Source organism: Capricornis sumatraensis, chromosome 2, assembly GCF_032405125.1.
Source record: "Capricornis sumatraensis isolate serow.1 chromosome 2, serow.2, whole genome shotgun sequence".
NCBI lineage: Eukaryota > Metazoa > Chordata > Mammalia > Artiodactyla > Bovidae > Capricornis > Capricornis sumatraensis.
In genome coordinates, this window is record NC_091070.1 from 20,047,565 (window position 1) to 20,063,862 (window position 16,298).

Consider the following 16,298-nt stretch of genomic DNA (forward strand, 5'->3'; position numbering starts at 1 on the left):
AGGCACATCTAGAAAAATGGACAGCACGTGAGTGGCAGCCTAGGGATGCGCGGGGAGGTGGGTGGGACTGCGGAGAAATGGGGCTAGAGCTTCTTCTGGGGTGAGAAAGATCCTCTCAAGTTGTTTACAGTGGGGGTTACCTTACGAATTACTGACTGACTGACCTGTACACTTCAAGTGGGAAAACTGTACAGTAAGTGAATTATAACACAATAAAAGTTATTTAAAAAAAACAAAAACCTTAGTAGTGCATACATAGGTACTGTGACTTCAGAAGCTTAGAGATTATCTCCCCAGTAAAAATGATTTTGAAACTAGGGTCCAAATAAAAATCCATTATATATGATTTGGAAATCCCAAAAGTTCTGACAAAGTCTTAAGGAAGTCACGTTCCTTCTAGGAGAAAAAAATTAAGCATGGAAAAGATACAGAACTAAATATACAAATACTATTTAAATTATTTCTTACAATTGATCTAAGCTTTCTAACGTGAATGTGAAGTCGCTCGGTCGTGTCCGACTCTTTGCAACCCTATGGACTGTAGCCTACCAGGTTCCTCTGTCCATGGGATTTTCCAGGCAATAGTACTAGAGTAGACTGCCATTTCCTTCTCCAAGGGATCTTCCCAACCCAGGGATCGAACCTGGGTCTCCCGCATCATAGACAGATGCTTTACCATCTGAGCTACCAGGGAAGTCCAAGCTTTCTAAAATGTACTTGAAAAGGAAAGACAAAGACTGAAGGTTTTATGAGACAATTATGTCAAGTGATTCTGTACTGAATACCTATAGTTCAGTTTCTTAGACGCTAAATCAAATAATGTATAGTAAGCAGATGCTAGGAAAAGCAAAAAAGATTACATAACTTAACAATTATTGAGCAGATGGGTCAACTTATGTTATAACTCTGAAGACCTGATAAAAACTCTAACATGGAGAGATGTCCTCTTGCTTGAAAGATAACCAGAGAACTACCCAAATAATCTCTGCCTCCACAGTACCTACCGAAAAACAGTGCTTGTCCCCTGATGCCTTGGCTGTTCAGTCACGAAGTCATGTCCGCTTCTTTGCAACCCCATGGACTGTAGCACACCAGGCTTCCCTGTCCTCCACTATCTCCGGGAGATGGCTCAAACTCATGTCCATTGAGTCAATGATGCCATCCAACCATTTCAACCTCTGTCTTCTCCTCCTGCCCTCAATCTTTCCCAGCATCAGGGTCTTTTCCGGTGAGCTGGCTCTTGGCAGCAGGTAGGCAAAACATTGGAGTTTCAGCTTCAGCAGCAGTCCTTCCAATTTGATTTCCTTTAGGACTGACTGGTTTGATCTCCTAGTCTTCTCCAGCACCATAGTTCAAAAGCATCAATTCCTTGGCTCTCAGCCTTCCTTACAGACCAACTCTTACATCAGAACATGACTACTGGGAAAAAACCATAGCTTTGACTATAACAGGTATTTGTTGCCAAAGTGATGTCTGCTCATTAATACAATAAGTGTGTCATAGCTTTTCTTCCAAGGAGCAAGCATCTTTTAATTTCACTGTCCGCAGTGATTCTGGAGCCTAAGAAAATAAAACCCATCAGTTTCCACTTTTTCCCCATCTATTTGCCATGAAGTGATGGGATGGATGTCATGATCTTAGTTTTTTGAATGTTGAGTTTTAAACCAGCTTTTTCATTCTCCTCTTTCGCCTGATGCCTTGCTTCACTGTTAAGCCCATTACTACCCCCTTTCTATGGAACACCTAGAATATTTTTTAGACCAAGTTCCCAAAGACTGTCAGTTATTCATCAAGTTATATTCGCTACATGTGTCAGGCTCTCAAAGGCACCCTTTTAAAATGGCTTTACAAGCACACACCGCTGATGCCAAATGAAGTGTGTAAACCAGGAGGGCAGTGAAAAACAGCAGTAGCATTACTGCTCAAACTGCCTTATGGATCAAAAGAACCAAGAACCACCATCGTATCTCTCAAATGAAGATGTTCCTAAACAACACCCTAACTGTTGGGAAAATATCAATGATCAGCAAATACTGTATTTCAAACCTACAACTATTTACTACTACCTCTAAAGAAAGATGCGCAATACATTCAGAATACCTCTCATTGAAATATAAGACTGATGGTCTTTTTGTTGCTGTTGCTCGGTCCCCAAGTTGTATCTCCTTGAGACCCCATGGAATGCAACACACCAGGCTTCCCTGTCCCTCACCAGCCCCCGAATGGAGAGAGTCCCTCTCCAGTGGGAATCCCTCCCAAACTCCCAAAGTTTCCCCAAGTTTATGTCCATTGAATCAATGATGCCATCCAACAATCTCATCCTCTGTCACCCTCTTCGCCTTCTGCCTTCAATCTTTCCCAGCACAAGGTCTTTTCCAATGAGTTGGTTGTTCAAATCAGGTGGCCAAAGTATTGGAGCTTCAGCATGAGCCACATTCAACACTTTTACTTAGATCCTAAACAAATTTTAATTCAGTGGATACAAATATACATTTAACATATTTTACGTGACTGTAAGAAAATTTTAAGCAACCAAAAATATATGATTACATAAACAGGCATTCTGAAAGAAACACAGAGAATGGTCTCCCTTATAAATTGGGTCTATTAGACCCAATTCATTAACTGTTCAAAGTTATAGAAAGCATAAAACAATAAAGACTTTGAGAAAGGAAGGAGCTGGGGTTCTTTTCCACTACAACATCCTCCCACATATTAAGTAAAGTCACTTTTGCAGAAAGCTCTGTTAACTAAGGGGCAAGTCTGGCACTACACGCCCATTTACCACCCCAACGGCTCTACACAAAATGAAGCCCCCTGACACCAAGTTCTCCCAAGAGCTGCTCAGGAATCACAAAATCAAAGAGATCACAAGATCAAAGGATCAGGAATCAAAGGATCAAAGAGAATGCTTTTCCACCTATCCACAGAGAAAGCCAGCCTTCGGAGGGAAAATGCCAACTTTCCCCAATTACATTCTGGCCTATGACATAAGTAGTTCCACAAAGTATGTAAGATGGTAACCAGTCTACTTTCCAGAAATAATACCACCACCAAACGACATTACTTCAGCAGTCTGAACTTTTTTTTTTCTCTCACTTGATCTCAAGAATTCTGAGACAGGCAAACACTTTCCCTTTTTCACACCGAAGAGAAAAGTGAAGCTTGTGAGGATTAATAGGCCTGCCCAGCTGCCAACTTGACTTGGTCCACACTATCTCATACCTAATACGTACCACTCAGCTCGATTCCCCACCCAAACCCACTCCTCCAGCCTTCCCCATTTCAATACATGGCACCTCCATTATTCCAGTTGCTCAGGCCCCAGACCTTGGTGTTACCCTTGACTCCACTCTTTCTCTCACTCCACATCATTCACCCTCTTCTGTGAACCAAACTATGTTAGCCTCACCTGAGATGAGTCCAAAATCCAGCCACCTCTCATCGCCTCTGCTACTGCACCATCGTATCTCACCCAGGTCACTGCTAAACCTTCTCCCTGTCTCCACCTTTGCCCCCACCCCTCATTCCATTCTCTACACATCAGCGTTCTGTCTCTTAAAAATATGTCAGATCAAATCCCTTTGGACAAAACCCTCTGGTGGCTTCCCTTATATTCTGGGATGAGAACAGTATCTGCCATCTAGAAGGTGTTCATTGAACACTGCTGATTCGTAAGTGAAGGGAAAATGGCCAAACTCACAGTGCCAGGGCGACACAAATCTTCCAATGTTCTTCGGTAAGATGGAGACCAGATTTATAATAGCCCACAATCCACATGAGAGAAAACTCTTAAATTTTAATCTGCATAACTCAATCTTATTGGGTTCGATCCCTGTGTTGGGAAGATCCCCCGGAGGAGGGCATGGCAACTCACTCCAGCACTCTTGCCTGAAAAGTTCCACGGACAGAGGAGCCTGGCAGGCTACAGTCCATTGAGTCGCAAAGGGTTGGACACAACAAAGCGTGCACACACACCCAAACTCAATCTTATAACACATCATCAGTCCTATGCTGCATTTCCAACAACAAATTAAAACGAAAAGATCATTGTAGAAAGCCATGACATCTCACACTAGGTTATCTGAACACTACAGATCTGGCAGCAAGGGCAACTGCCAGCTTATTACTGCAGCACTGGTCAGGAGACCTGCGTGACTCTCCTGCATTCAGGGACACGATGCCACCATATCTCAAGACCACGTCACTCAAAAGCGACCAGGGCTCCAAAAGACTCAGAAGTGAGCACCTAAGAGAAGAGGTGCTAAGCGTTCCTAAATCTCTACACACTGGCACTACACCAGTCATCTGAAACTGGAATTAACTTTCTAGTGTGTTACCAGTAACATCAGAAAGACTAGCTTCCGGATTGTCTCTTGCCAAAATGATGAAGACAGACTCTCAGCTGAGTTAAAATGTTGATTATTTTCAGAGTGAAACTAATACTAAAATTATTCACCATTATAGCATTTTCTCACTAAAATGTTTGAGTTAAAAACAAAAATCTAAATTTCTTGTTAGCTGTTTGAAAAATATGTCTACTATCTGCAAAAAAGCCCTAATCTCACTAACTCATAATAATACAGTCTTCCTTGATGGCTCAGATGGTAAAGCGTCTGCCTATAATGCGGGAGACCCAGGTTCAATCCCTGGGTCAGGAAGATCCCCCCGGACAAGAAAATGGCACCCCACTCCAGTACTCTTGCCTGGAAAATCCCATGGGTGGAGGAGCCTGGTAGGCTACAGTCCATGCGGTCACAAAGAGTCGGACATGACTGAGCAACTTCACTTTCACATAATAATACATTCACAGAATTTTAACATTTGACCTCAAAGGAAGTTTAATTCAACCCTTAACTTTCCTACTACAAATGAAACAGTTACCTGGTTCACAATAAATGAACAATGAAGATTTGTTAAATGAATGAACAAATGACTGAAGATCCAAAAGGTGTACAGTAGTTTAGTCGCTACGTCATGTTCGACTCTTGCAACCCCAAGGACTATAGCCCGCCAGGCTCCTCTGTCCATGGGATTCCCCAGGCAAGAATATTGGAGTGGATTGCCATTTCCTTCTCCAGGGGAACTTCCCGACCCAGGAACCAAACCAGGTCTCCTGAATTGCAGGCAGATTCTTGACTGACTGAGCTACAAGGGAAGCCCAAAAGGGGTATATGACTCTTTAAAGACCTGACAATTGGTGGAAAAATCTAGAAGCAGCCAAAACTAAGTGTTTAGATTTCCTTGGAGTGGGCTTGGAGGTAGGGGGAAAAAAAACAAGATTTGAAAACCTTATCTGGGTCCTCAGGAAAACCTTAAGCAAAATTCATTAAAGCCTGTTTCCTTTAGTTCTGTTACTTAGAAAAGCACTTGATAAAATAAATTTAGCCAAGACAGATCTCCTTGGAAACCAAGAGGCAGAACTGTCTAGTGTTTTTTTCTTCCTCCACACAAAGAATATTTAATGTAGGACTATTTTCATAATAAACAGCTACAATTGTTTTGCATCAAAAGTAAAACAGGTGGCTTTTGGCAAAAAGGAAAAATCCAATCAGATGAGAGGAATGGATCACTGAGAAGGACCACATCAATCACTGGAAGATTATCAGCCACATGAGGGCAGGAGCTGTGCATCCTTTTTCCACTAGAAGCACCCACTGGCCCCTGGCATGTGAATGAATGAGTGAGTGAAAGTCATCCAGTCATGTCTGACTCTTGGAATTCTCTAGGCCAGAATACTGGAGTGGGTAGCCTTTCCTTTCTCCAGGGGATCTTCCCAACCCAGGGATAGAACCCAGGTCTCCAGCATCGCAGATGGATTCTTTACCAGCTGAGCCATAGGGGAAGACCTGGCATGTAGCAGGAGTCAATAAATACTTATGAGTTAATTAGTAAGTAAATTACTCCTTCCAGACCCACCCATGCAGACTTAGATTAATTTGGTCACCACTAAACAATACCTTGTGCGTGCATAAGTGCATGCTCAGTCACTTCAGTTGTGTTCAACTCTTTGCAACCCTGTGTACTATAGCCTGCCAGGCTCCTCTGACCATGGGATTCTCCAGGCAATACTGGAGTGGGCTGTCATGATCTCCTCCAGAGGATCTTCCCAACCCAGGGATCAAACCCGCGTCTTGTATGTCCCTTGTATTGGCAGGCAGGTTCTTTACCACTAGCACCATCTGGGATGCCCAAACAATGCCTTGCCTTGTATATGCAAGCATAGTACATCTTTCCTCCATAGAAATTCTACCAACTGTCCCCTCAAGTAATACACTTATCCAAAATATCCTTATACTTTTATTAAGAAGGTGAGAAAGTATGTCTTACACAGCCTAAATTATTAAAGTAGCCACTGAGTTTGCTGTTCTGGGTCCAGTCTCTCTCCTTCAATTCAGCCTATACAACTCAGCCAGGTTAATTTTATGTTCTTTGTACATCCTAGAAAATACAACAATACTGTGGCTAAGTATTCTATTTTTGTGTGGCCCACTGCTATTCGTTGAGCAGATACGGAAAATCAGCAATTACTGGACTGGAATGGGAAAGGCAAAAGAGTATCAATGAAAAAAATACCACATAGTGAAAGGTCTCATAATAACTGACCCCCTTTGAAAATCTTGAGATTACTATCAGAGGCTTTCATTAAAAAGACTGACGGTAATTTTCTTTAGCACAATGCTAGAACTGACACAGATGGTTTGAGTATTTATACCCATTGAGGTAACACATTCAATCTTCAAGATCAATTCAAGTTTCATCACCTTTCTGAAGCTTTCCCAAATCATAGGACTCAATATCTGTGCAAACACTTTGTAGACTAGGAAGTGCTAGACTATAGGTCTTATTATACTAGTTGCTGGTTGACAGCCTCACCTACATTCTGCCATTTAAATCATCTTACTTAATTCTTCAAGTGGGTCTCATCTCCTCCCAAAAAATGAAGAATTCTTTGAATTGTTTTCTCAATTTCTCTATTACATCTCTATTTCTCAACACCTACAACAGCGTAAGTTAAAAATAAGTATCACTCAAACTTCCTGACTTCAATATATGTTACAAAACTAATCTAAAAAGCTTAAAGTGGTACTGACATGGTGGTTTAGTCGCTAAGTTATATCCAACTCTTGCGATCTCATGGATTGTAGCCTGCCAGGCTCCTCTGTCCACGGGATTCTCCAAGCAAGAATACTGAAGTGAGTAATAGCCATTTCCTTCTCCAGAGGATCTTCCTGACCCAGGAATTGAACCTGGGTCTCCTGCATTACCGGTAGATTCTTTACCAGTTGAGCTATGAGGGAAGCCCTGGTACCATAGAGACAGACAAATGGATCAATGAAACAGAAGTCAGTCCGGAAAGAAACCATCAAGAATGTGGCCAACTGGTCTTCGACAAGGATAGTAAGACCACTGAAAGGGAAAAGCACAGTCTCTTCAACATATTCAGCTGAGAAAACCTGATATCTGCACACAAAAGAAGGAAGTTAGATCCTCTTCTTACACTATATATATAAATTAACTCAAAATGGATTGAAGACTGAAACGTAGGAAGTACAACTTAAAAACTTCTAGACAAAAACACAGAAAACTCCATGATGTTGGACTTGGCAAAGACTTCTTGGATACGACGCTAAAAGCAAAAGGGATTGCTTTTTGATGGGATTACATCAAAATTGTAAACTCTCATGCATTAACTGACACAACATAGTAAAAAGGAGGTGTACGAAAGGGGAGATAATATATGCAAATCATGCACCTGACAAGGGACTAATATTCAAAATATATAAAGAACTCCTACAACTCAACAACAAAATCTCAAATAACCTAATCAAAAAATGAGTGGACTTACGACATTTCTACAAAGATGATATGCAAATGGCCAACAAGCACATGAAAGATGCTCAACATAACTTATCAATAGAGAAATGCAAATCAGAACCACAGAGAGACATTACTTCCTGCCCATTAGAATGGCTACTATCAAAAAATAATGGAAAAAATAACAAGTGTTGGCAAAGAAGGGCAATAACATGGAAACACTGCTGGTGGGAGTGTAAGATGGTATAACCTCTATGAAAATGAGTACGGAGGTTACTCAAAAAAATTAAAAATAGACCTATTATATCATACAGAAATCCCACTTTTGAGTATACAGCCAAAGGAACTGAAAACAGGGTCTCAAAGAGATACGTGAGCATCATGTTCATAGGAGCACTATTCACAATAGCCAAGAGGTAGAAGCAACCCAAGTGTACACCTATGAATGGACGGGTAAACAAAGTGATACACACATACAATGTAATATTCCCTGGTGGCTCAGCTGGAGGTGGCTCAGCTGGTAAAGAATCCACCTACAATGCAGGAGACCCCAGTTCGATTCCTGGGTCACAAAGCTCCCTGGAGAAAGGATGGGCACCCACTCTGGTATTTTGGGGCTTCCCTGGTGGCTCAGATGATAAAGAATCCACCTGCAATGCAGGCAAGCTGGGTTAGATCCCTGGGTTGGGAAGATTCCCTAGAAGTGGGCATGGCAACCCACTCCAGTATTCTTGCCTGGAGAATCCCCATGGAGTGAGGAGCCTGGTGGGCTACAGTCCACAGGGTCGCAAAGAGTTGGACACGCCTGAGCAAAAAGCACAATATTATTCAGCCTTAAAAGGGAAGGAAATCCTACCACGTGGCAACAGGAATGAACCTGGAGGACACTATGCTGAGAGAAATAAACCAGTCACAAAAAGATAAATCCCACACAATACCACTTGTATGAGCTATCTAAAAAGGTCAAATTCATAGAAACAGAAAGTAGACCAGTGATGGCCAGGGATGGGGGAAGAGAAAGGAGAAGTTGTATAGGGGGTATAGTTCCCAATTTGTGAGATGAAAGTAGTCGGAACTTCTGTTTCACAACAACATGAATATACTTAACATGACTAAACTGTATTCTTAACAACAGCTGAGATGGTAAATTTTAGGCTATGTGTTCTTTACCCCAGTAATAAAAGTAAGTGCCACAGGCAACCACCAAATTGGATTTACTTGTTCTAGCACCACTGCAGGAGTTCTAAGCAGCCTGATCCTTTCAACTGCTGGCAGTCATTTCCAAATTTCTTCCAAGTTGTCTTTTTCAACCAAGGGGACAGTACACATGATCAGAGGCTCTCCTATACCCATCCAAACTGAAGCTTCCACATGCACCTTATTGTCAAGCATAAATCCAAACATGATATAAAAGTCATTGTGTTCTCAACTGAGTGGGGGAGGAGCATAAAAGAATCACCTGTTGAGTTTCTTCAAACCACCCATCCACCCAGAGAAATACCCCACTGCGAGCCGCCACCCTCCCCTACACACCTGATCCAAACCCTTGAAAAATCACTATTTTTAAATGCTCCCTTGAAGACAGCCTTCAGAACAATCCCTTTGAAAGTGATTATTAGGTTGAGGCTCTCTTAATAAGCCTTTTCTGTGAATTCTATAGCTCTCCAAAACCTATCATGTACCTACTGAAACATTATTTTGTCATGCCATTATTATATCCCATTTCCTATTGCAAAATATCAGTGCTAAGATCCTAATTAAAATAAATAAATAAAGTAACACTGAGGCTCTTGGAAGAATCGCAGGCACTTCTCAAACCAGAAAAGAGATGAGGGTCAGGAACCACATTCAGTCTTAAGCCTCCTAACAGGTTTCCCAAGGGCACATTCTGAGCCAGGAGTCAAACCCCATCCCAAACATATATATGCACACAGAGCACACTCTCTTTACACGTGAAATTCCAGCTACTCAGAAATTAGACTCTAGCAAAATATATTGACAGAAGCTTCTGAGGTCTTCGTTGGGGCAGCCAGAAGTATGGTCAAGGGAAAGGGAGGACTTAAATTGACTACACACTAGCCCTCATTTCAAGAGGAAGAACAACTTGTTTTCAGTCTCTGAAAGAAAAGGCAGTATGGTTCTCACAAGTCACATATTTACATTTCTTGCAAAAATATGGAAGATACTCCTTTCTATTTATTTCCCTAAGTATGTACAGGTGACACAAGGAATCACAGTTAGCCAAACTGGGTGAAAATTTTACAACATTCTATTAATGTATAATTATATATACCTCCTATAAGTATCTCCATATAAGTAACCCTCTGTTCTTAAAAACTTGAAACATCACAGTTTAGTCATCAGTTGTTTCTCTGAAAGCATCAAAAAATAAAAAGAAACTTATAAAAACCAACAGTCAGTCAATTGTGAGAACTAAGACTGTAAAAGGAAATGCAAAGATCTCAGAATATATCAAACTATAATTCCTATCTAGGCAAATAATCGAGAATATAAAAAAAATGAATTAGAAAAAAATAATATAGGACCCAATGTAAATGATACTGATCAGAGTCAAGTCTTGACTATAGGAATGTGGTCATTCAGCACACAGCCCTTTGCTTTTTACTTCTTAATAGCTTCATTCTGAGAAGTCTGGACCTCATTCTAAAAGGGAGCAAGACGTTGAGCCGCAAAAGAACAATCAATGGCTATAGACTATACTTACAGCTTTGGTATAAGGCTTTCTGGAAAAAAATAGAGAAAAGAAGAATAACCAAAATTCACCCTCGTGTCTCTGAAAATCATTTAACCTGGACCTACTCTAGGGGAGGAGAAAGAAAAAAAGGAAGCCAGTGGCCACCACAGCTGGCTGGTCAGTCAGCTCCAGTCGCCTCTAAGTGACCCCTGTGTTTGTGCAAATCAGTAACTCTCCATCTCCAGGTCAGCATTCTCCAAAAAGCAAACATTCTCCCCATGCCTCTCCTGAACTGAAAAAAAAAGGGAAATCTAACATTATGTAATTGCCCGTTTCCCACAATTTAAAGTTAGGCATACTACAATTCTAATTAGAGGGAGAACTTGGTGCAACATGACAAGTAACAAATTAGGAAGCCAAAGGCTGAAAATTCTCATCCCAACCTGCAGAGGCCGAGAGAAACAGCTTCGCCTGCCTCTGTGGCACAATTCCCCCAAGGCACTGCTGCTGACTAAAGTCCAACGAAAGAAGCCCCTGACGTTCCTCCGTGTCATTTGGTGTCATCTCCCTAGATCCTCAAGAAAACACTCACGTCCTCTTCACAGCTGGAGTTACATCACTCCTCCCAGGCAGAAATAAAAGGAGAAAGTGGATGTGGACCAGTCCCTAACCTCAAAAGATACCCCCTATGCATTCTCTCACCCAGGTGATTACGAGCCCAGTCACACTTGTGTTATTCATCCTCACTCAAACCACCTGTGTTTAAGAGATCCAAGGTAAAGGGGATCTTTTCCATGTTTCTACGACTCGCTCCAGTGCTCATCAAAAACCCACCGAACGAATAAATGAGCTATCATCTAAGAGTAATTAACCTAGTCTGTATAAAACCCTTCAAAAACAAAGTGCTATAAAAGTGTGTGGGTTTTGGCTTTTTTTTCTTTTTCTTTCAATTAGCTAAGCATAGGAAAAAAAACAAAAATCCAGTGAGGCCAATTTATTTCCCTGACCCAAACAGTACAAGTGCAATAGATAGAAAGTTGTTAGATTGTCAACCTCAAGTGATAGTGGAACGCCCCTATTTTAAATAGCCCTGAATGTGGAACAGATACAAATTTTTGTGTGAGCGATGAAGCAATAACACAGCACTCTACCCTCCTGGGGGAAGAGAGAGTCCCTCATCAAAAGGGCAGTCACCCAAGTGGCAGGGATGTTTCTTCTCTCCTGGCTCAGATTACCCCAGTGGAAGTTGGGTGGGGCTATATATATATCACTCACATTTTCAACAGGAAGCTTCTACAACATTTTCCTGTTTTATGTGCAATTATACCTCCACCTAACAAATCCTCCCTAGCCTCACCTCCCAATAACCCTTACCTGTAGCTGAGAGACAAGGCCTGAAGTTGCCATGGTTACAAAAATAAAGGGGGCACAACTTTTTTACAAATGAAAAATGAGTTTAAGGAAAAAATGGTCAACTACAAGTTAAATCTGGCTTCTCTAAAGTGTATACAAGTATATTATCCTCTGAGTTAAAAAAGAAAAAAAAACTACAGGCGCTATGATGTAAATATTTTTAACTAACTCATAATTTCTTTCTCCACAACTTCGTAATTTGAGTAACCCCACTCCAGTACTCTTGCCTGGAAACTCCTATGGACAGAGGAGCCTGGTGGCTGCAGTCCATGGGGTCCTGAGGGTTGGACACGACTGAACAACTTCACTTCCACTTTTCACTTTCATGCAATGGAGAAGGAAATGGCAACCCACTCCAGTGTTCTTGCCTGGAGAATCCCAGGGATGGGGGAGCCTGGTGGGCTGCCGTCTATGGGGTCGCACAGAGTCGGACACGGCTGAGGCGACTCAGCAGCAGTAGCAGCAAAGCTTAGTTACCGAACACTACATCAATGCAGTGTTTCATGGCTTTTCAACCTTCATGTGCATTGTGTCTCATTAAGTTTTGCTTCTTCTCATTGTAGACATTTAATAAATACTGAATGCTTGAGTGGAGGGAAAAAGTAGTAAATAAATTTTAACATGATAGACTCTAAGATGGGGGGGGCAAACAACAGCAAACAAAAGAATACAGTTAAATCTGAAGACCTGTCTTCCAGTCACTGCGTGATCACTGACCAGTTCTCCTATACTCTTCAAAAAAATCACTTCAACTTTCTGGGCTTGTTTCCTCATCTGGAAAATGGAGAAGGGCTAAATGATTTACGCTCAAAATCCCTTCTAACAATCTACGAATCTGTTCGTCAGAAAGAACGAACATGTGATTGCAAATAAAACTATGGTTTACAAGTTTCTTTCATACACATATTCTCAATAATTTCTGCAGCAAAGAGATGAAGCTTCACTGCGGGGGAAAAAAAGATACATTTTTTTTCAGAAAGATAGTTCAGGAAAAGGTTTGATTACTTTTTAATATCCCATAGCTGGAAAATTTGAAGCCCAAACGTTCTTGTGACCCCATGGACTGTAGCCCACCAGGTTCCTCTGTCCATGGGATTTCCCCAGGCAAGAATACTGGAATGGGTTGCCATTTCCTTCTCTAGAGGATCTTCCCGAACCAGGGATCGAACCCAGGTCTTCCGCAGTGTAGGCAGACACTTTACCGTCTGAGCCACCAGGGAAGCCTAAAGACAAATACTGGGCCCCGTTATTTCCAAAATTAGTTCAAATATGTTATAATTCAAAAGTAATTGCCAGCTATGCAACACTTTTATAGGGGTCTCAGGGTATCAGAACATCACACCAGGGAAGGTCACTACAAATGTCCCACTGCACTGTTTCTTGAGCCCCAAAACACAGTTTTACCCACCACTGGAATCACAGAACTCAACAGCATGCCTCCCAGACAGAGGCACTCAATAAATACTGTTTGACTTACTACAAACCTCGAAAGATTAGGAATACAGTGATATTATGGAGATAAATTTTTTTTTTCTGAATTGGAGATATAAAATTCTGTGATCTGAGTTGAAAAGAAGAAAGATGCATTCTATATCAGAGGACTAGCTCTACTCAAGACTTAGCAACTGAACAACAAAGCTCTACGTTATGGGGATGAGTTAGTCTGTCTTCTTTAGAGAAAGTCCAATTTCATCAGTTTACCAAAAGGCTCAAATCTGCAATGTCACCTGAAGATCTTCGGGCTAGGTATACTTCATATGTACACTGACATGGACCAATAGAAATGATGGCAGGACAGTGAGGACCAATAGGAAGCATATATTCATGTTATCGTCAATCACTACATACATTCCCCTAAATTGCAAAGATTGAGAGGATCTGTACTCTTAAACATGCTCCGCCTCTCCTCATGCTCCTGTTTCACAGCTCAAAGAGAGAAAACAGCCATTCACTGAAAAACTCTAACTGATAGAACAGATACACGGCCCAACTCACAGTCAACCAAGGTCCTCCAAAGTCTCTGCAAAATCTCTCATCTCCAGCAATCTTCAATCTATGGCTTCAATAAAGTTACTAAAAGGTATTTCTCAATAGTTCTTTAAAAAAAAATTCAAGATGTGGCCAGGGATAGGGGTGGAGAGACCTACACCAAAATTACACATCTAATTCAATGCAAAAGCAAAGTAAGAAAACCAGGAAATCACAGTGAAAGGACAGAGTTAAAAGACTCTTACTATAAAATTGAGTGAGCTGCTTTGCAATTAGTATTGCAATTATTACCAGGAGTTCATCAACCTCATCACAGAATCCTATGATGAAGTCACAATTAATACTGCCTGACACTTCAGATCTAAAAAGTTCACTGCACCAGAACAGCAATTTCAAACTCAAGGAGCAGTACCAGCAACCACAGAGAAGCTAACAGCAACACCTGCTGACTGTCTTGAGCCACCTGCCAAACTTGTTCCCTCACTCAACTAGAGAATAATGATATAGTCAACTTCAGGAGTCCTTTACTTAAGCATAATGGGATAAGAAAATAAGTTAACAGCCACAAATACCATTCACCCCTCAAAATCTCTTATTTTGCTCCTAACCATTTATGTGCAAATCATCACCCAAAGCATTTTAAATGCACTGTTAATTGCTAATGCCTAAGTATAAATAATTTATTTCATGGGAAAAATATTTTAACATTAATTTTCTCTTTAAGAACTGGCACGTCATCTAATAGACACTTCAGTAACCATAAACTGTTTTATGAAAACCTTTTATTTGAGACTACTCCTGTTACCACTGTTCTATATTATTTCAATCAGATTTTTTTTTTTTTAATTCTGGTAAAGGTGGCTTAATTGTAGCTTTGGAAAAAATGAAAAAGAGGAAAGTGAAGGTCATTAAATCCAGATTATACAGAAAATTAATACTGTTACTAAACTGGGGGCAGGCAATGATTCTACAGGACTTTATCCTGTACTTTCCCAAAATATTAAGTGAGAGAATCTTTGCCTGGGATGAATATTCCATATGAGAAAATGAGAGAAAGTTGACACTTAACTCCCACAGAGTACGGGTATAAAAACAATGGCTTTAAGAGTCTGAGTCAGAGTTTCAACATGAAAGGTTTGCTTTAAAGAGGAAACGCCAACTCCAGTTCATCCAGACAGACCTGGAACCTGATGAAAGTCGACACCTCTACTCTGAAATTTGCATCGCATCACAGGCTCCCAGTTTACAAACGTAATCGTTTAGCAGGTAGTAAGAATTTCACTGAGTGCTGCCTCTAAAATACCCGTCAAGAAAAATAAAATTTGTAAGATAAATGCATCCTAGGGTCCATTAGCTTTGCTTCTAAAGCGAATACCAACAACTCAATTAAACATCTTCCTTGAAAGTGAGCCACTTTCCTCGTCTCTATGTTCTCCAAATGGTGAACCGATGAAATTTCAACCTGCCCAACAAGATTACTTGTCCACCTAGAAATGCCGTGGAGCGATAAGGAGCTTGGCAAATTTCTTTTAAGGTCAGGATCGAAGTTGGAAACAGATGGGGCAAAGAAGAAAAAGTTCTTTTTTGCAGTACCTTCACAACGCCTCAGCCCTCTCGTGGTTTACTTGCTCCAAGAAAAAGCAGGTTAGAGCATCCTAGGATTTCGCTCCCCACCAGACCCCCGGGAGAGAAATGAACCACCCACGGGCACCGAGCTGCTCTTCCCCCTTTCTCACGCTCAAACCTCTCGGCCTGTCCCTTCAGCACAGCGTGCAAAGCGCTCACCCAGGTGACTGAAGGGGAAGGGTCAGCCGGGTGGAAACGAGAGCGGCTGAGTGGGCGCAGCCGCCCCGAGCGGGGCGCGGGTCTCCCGGCCTCTCGCACAGGCGCCTGGCGGAGAGTTGTGCAGATTCAGATTCCGAGGTGCGCGCGCGCGCGCGCGCCGGGCGCGGTGCAGCTCAGACTCGCCCCCGCCGGGTTGCGCTATCAGCACGCCACCAAATCGGAAATTAAAAACTTTGACCGGCCTCCCGGTGTACTGCTCCGTGCCCTGGACCCGCGTCCTAGCCAGAAATGGGGTAGGGGCTGTCAAGAGTCCTGCACCCCCCAACTCCCCTCCCCGAATTCCTGGCGCCGGAGCCACTTACCGCTCGGCCCGGCCTCCCGGTGCCGCCGCGCGTCCGGGCGCGTCCGCCGCGCGCTCTCCTTGGGGGGGAAAAAAGAGAGAGAAACCGTGTAGACGGTCGGCGCGCGCTCACTCGCCGCCTCCTCTGCGGATAACTGCAGGCTGCGAGGCCGGGTCGGGCGCCGCGCGGAGGGGGGGTGGGGATCGGGGAGGTGGAGGCGCAATCAGCCCAACTCCCGAGCCTTGATCAGAAGGGGA

At 42.3% G+C, this 16,298-nt stretch overlaps 2 non-coding genes across 2 annotated transcripts; one reads left to right on the forward strand and one right to left on the reverse strand.

The window, feature by feature from the left end:
- Positions 1-622: 622 nt before the first annotated feature.
- Positions 623-694, reverse strand: TRNAH-AUG (transfer RNA histidin (anticodon AUG)). The gene has a single exon. It is a non-coding gene; the product is annotated as a tRNA-His (tRNA).
- A 3,895-nt stretch (positions 695-4,589) lies between these two features.
- On the forward strand, positions 4,590-4,662 carry TRNAY-AUA (transfer RNA tyrosine (anticodon AUA)). The gene has a single exon. It is a non-coding gene; the product is annotated as a tRNA-Tyr (tRNA).
- Positions 4,663-16,298: the final 11,636 nt, after the last annotated feature.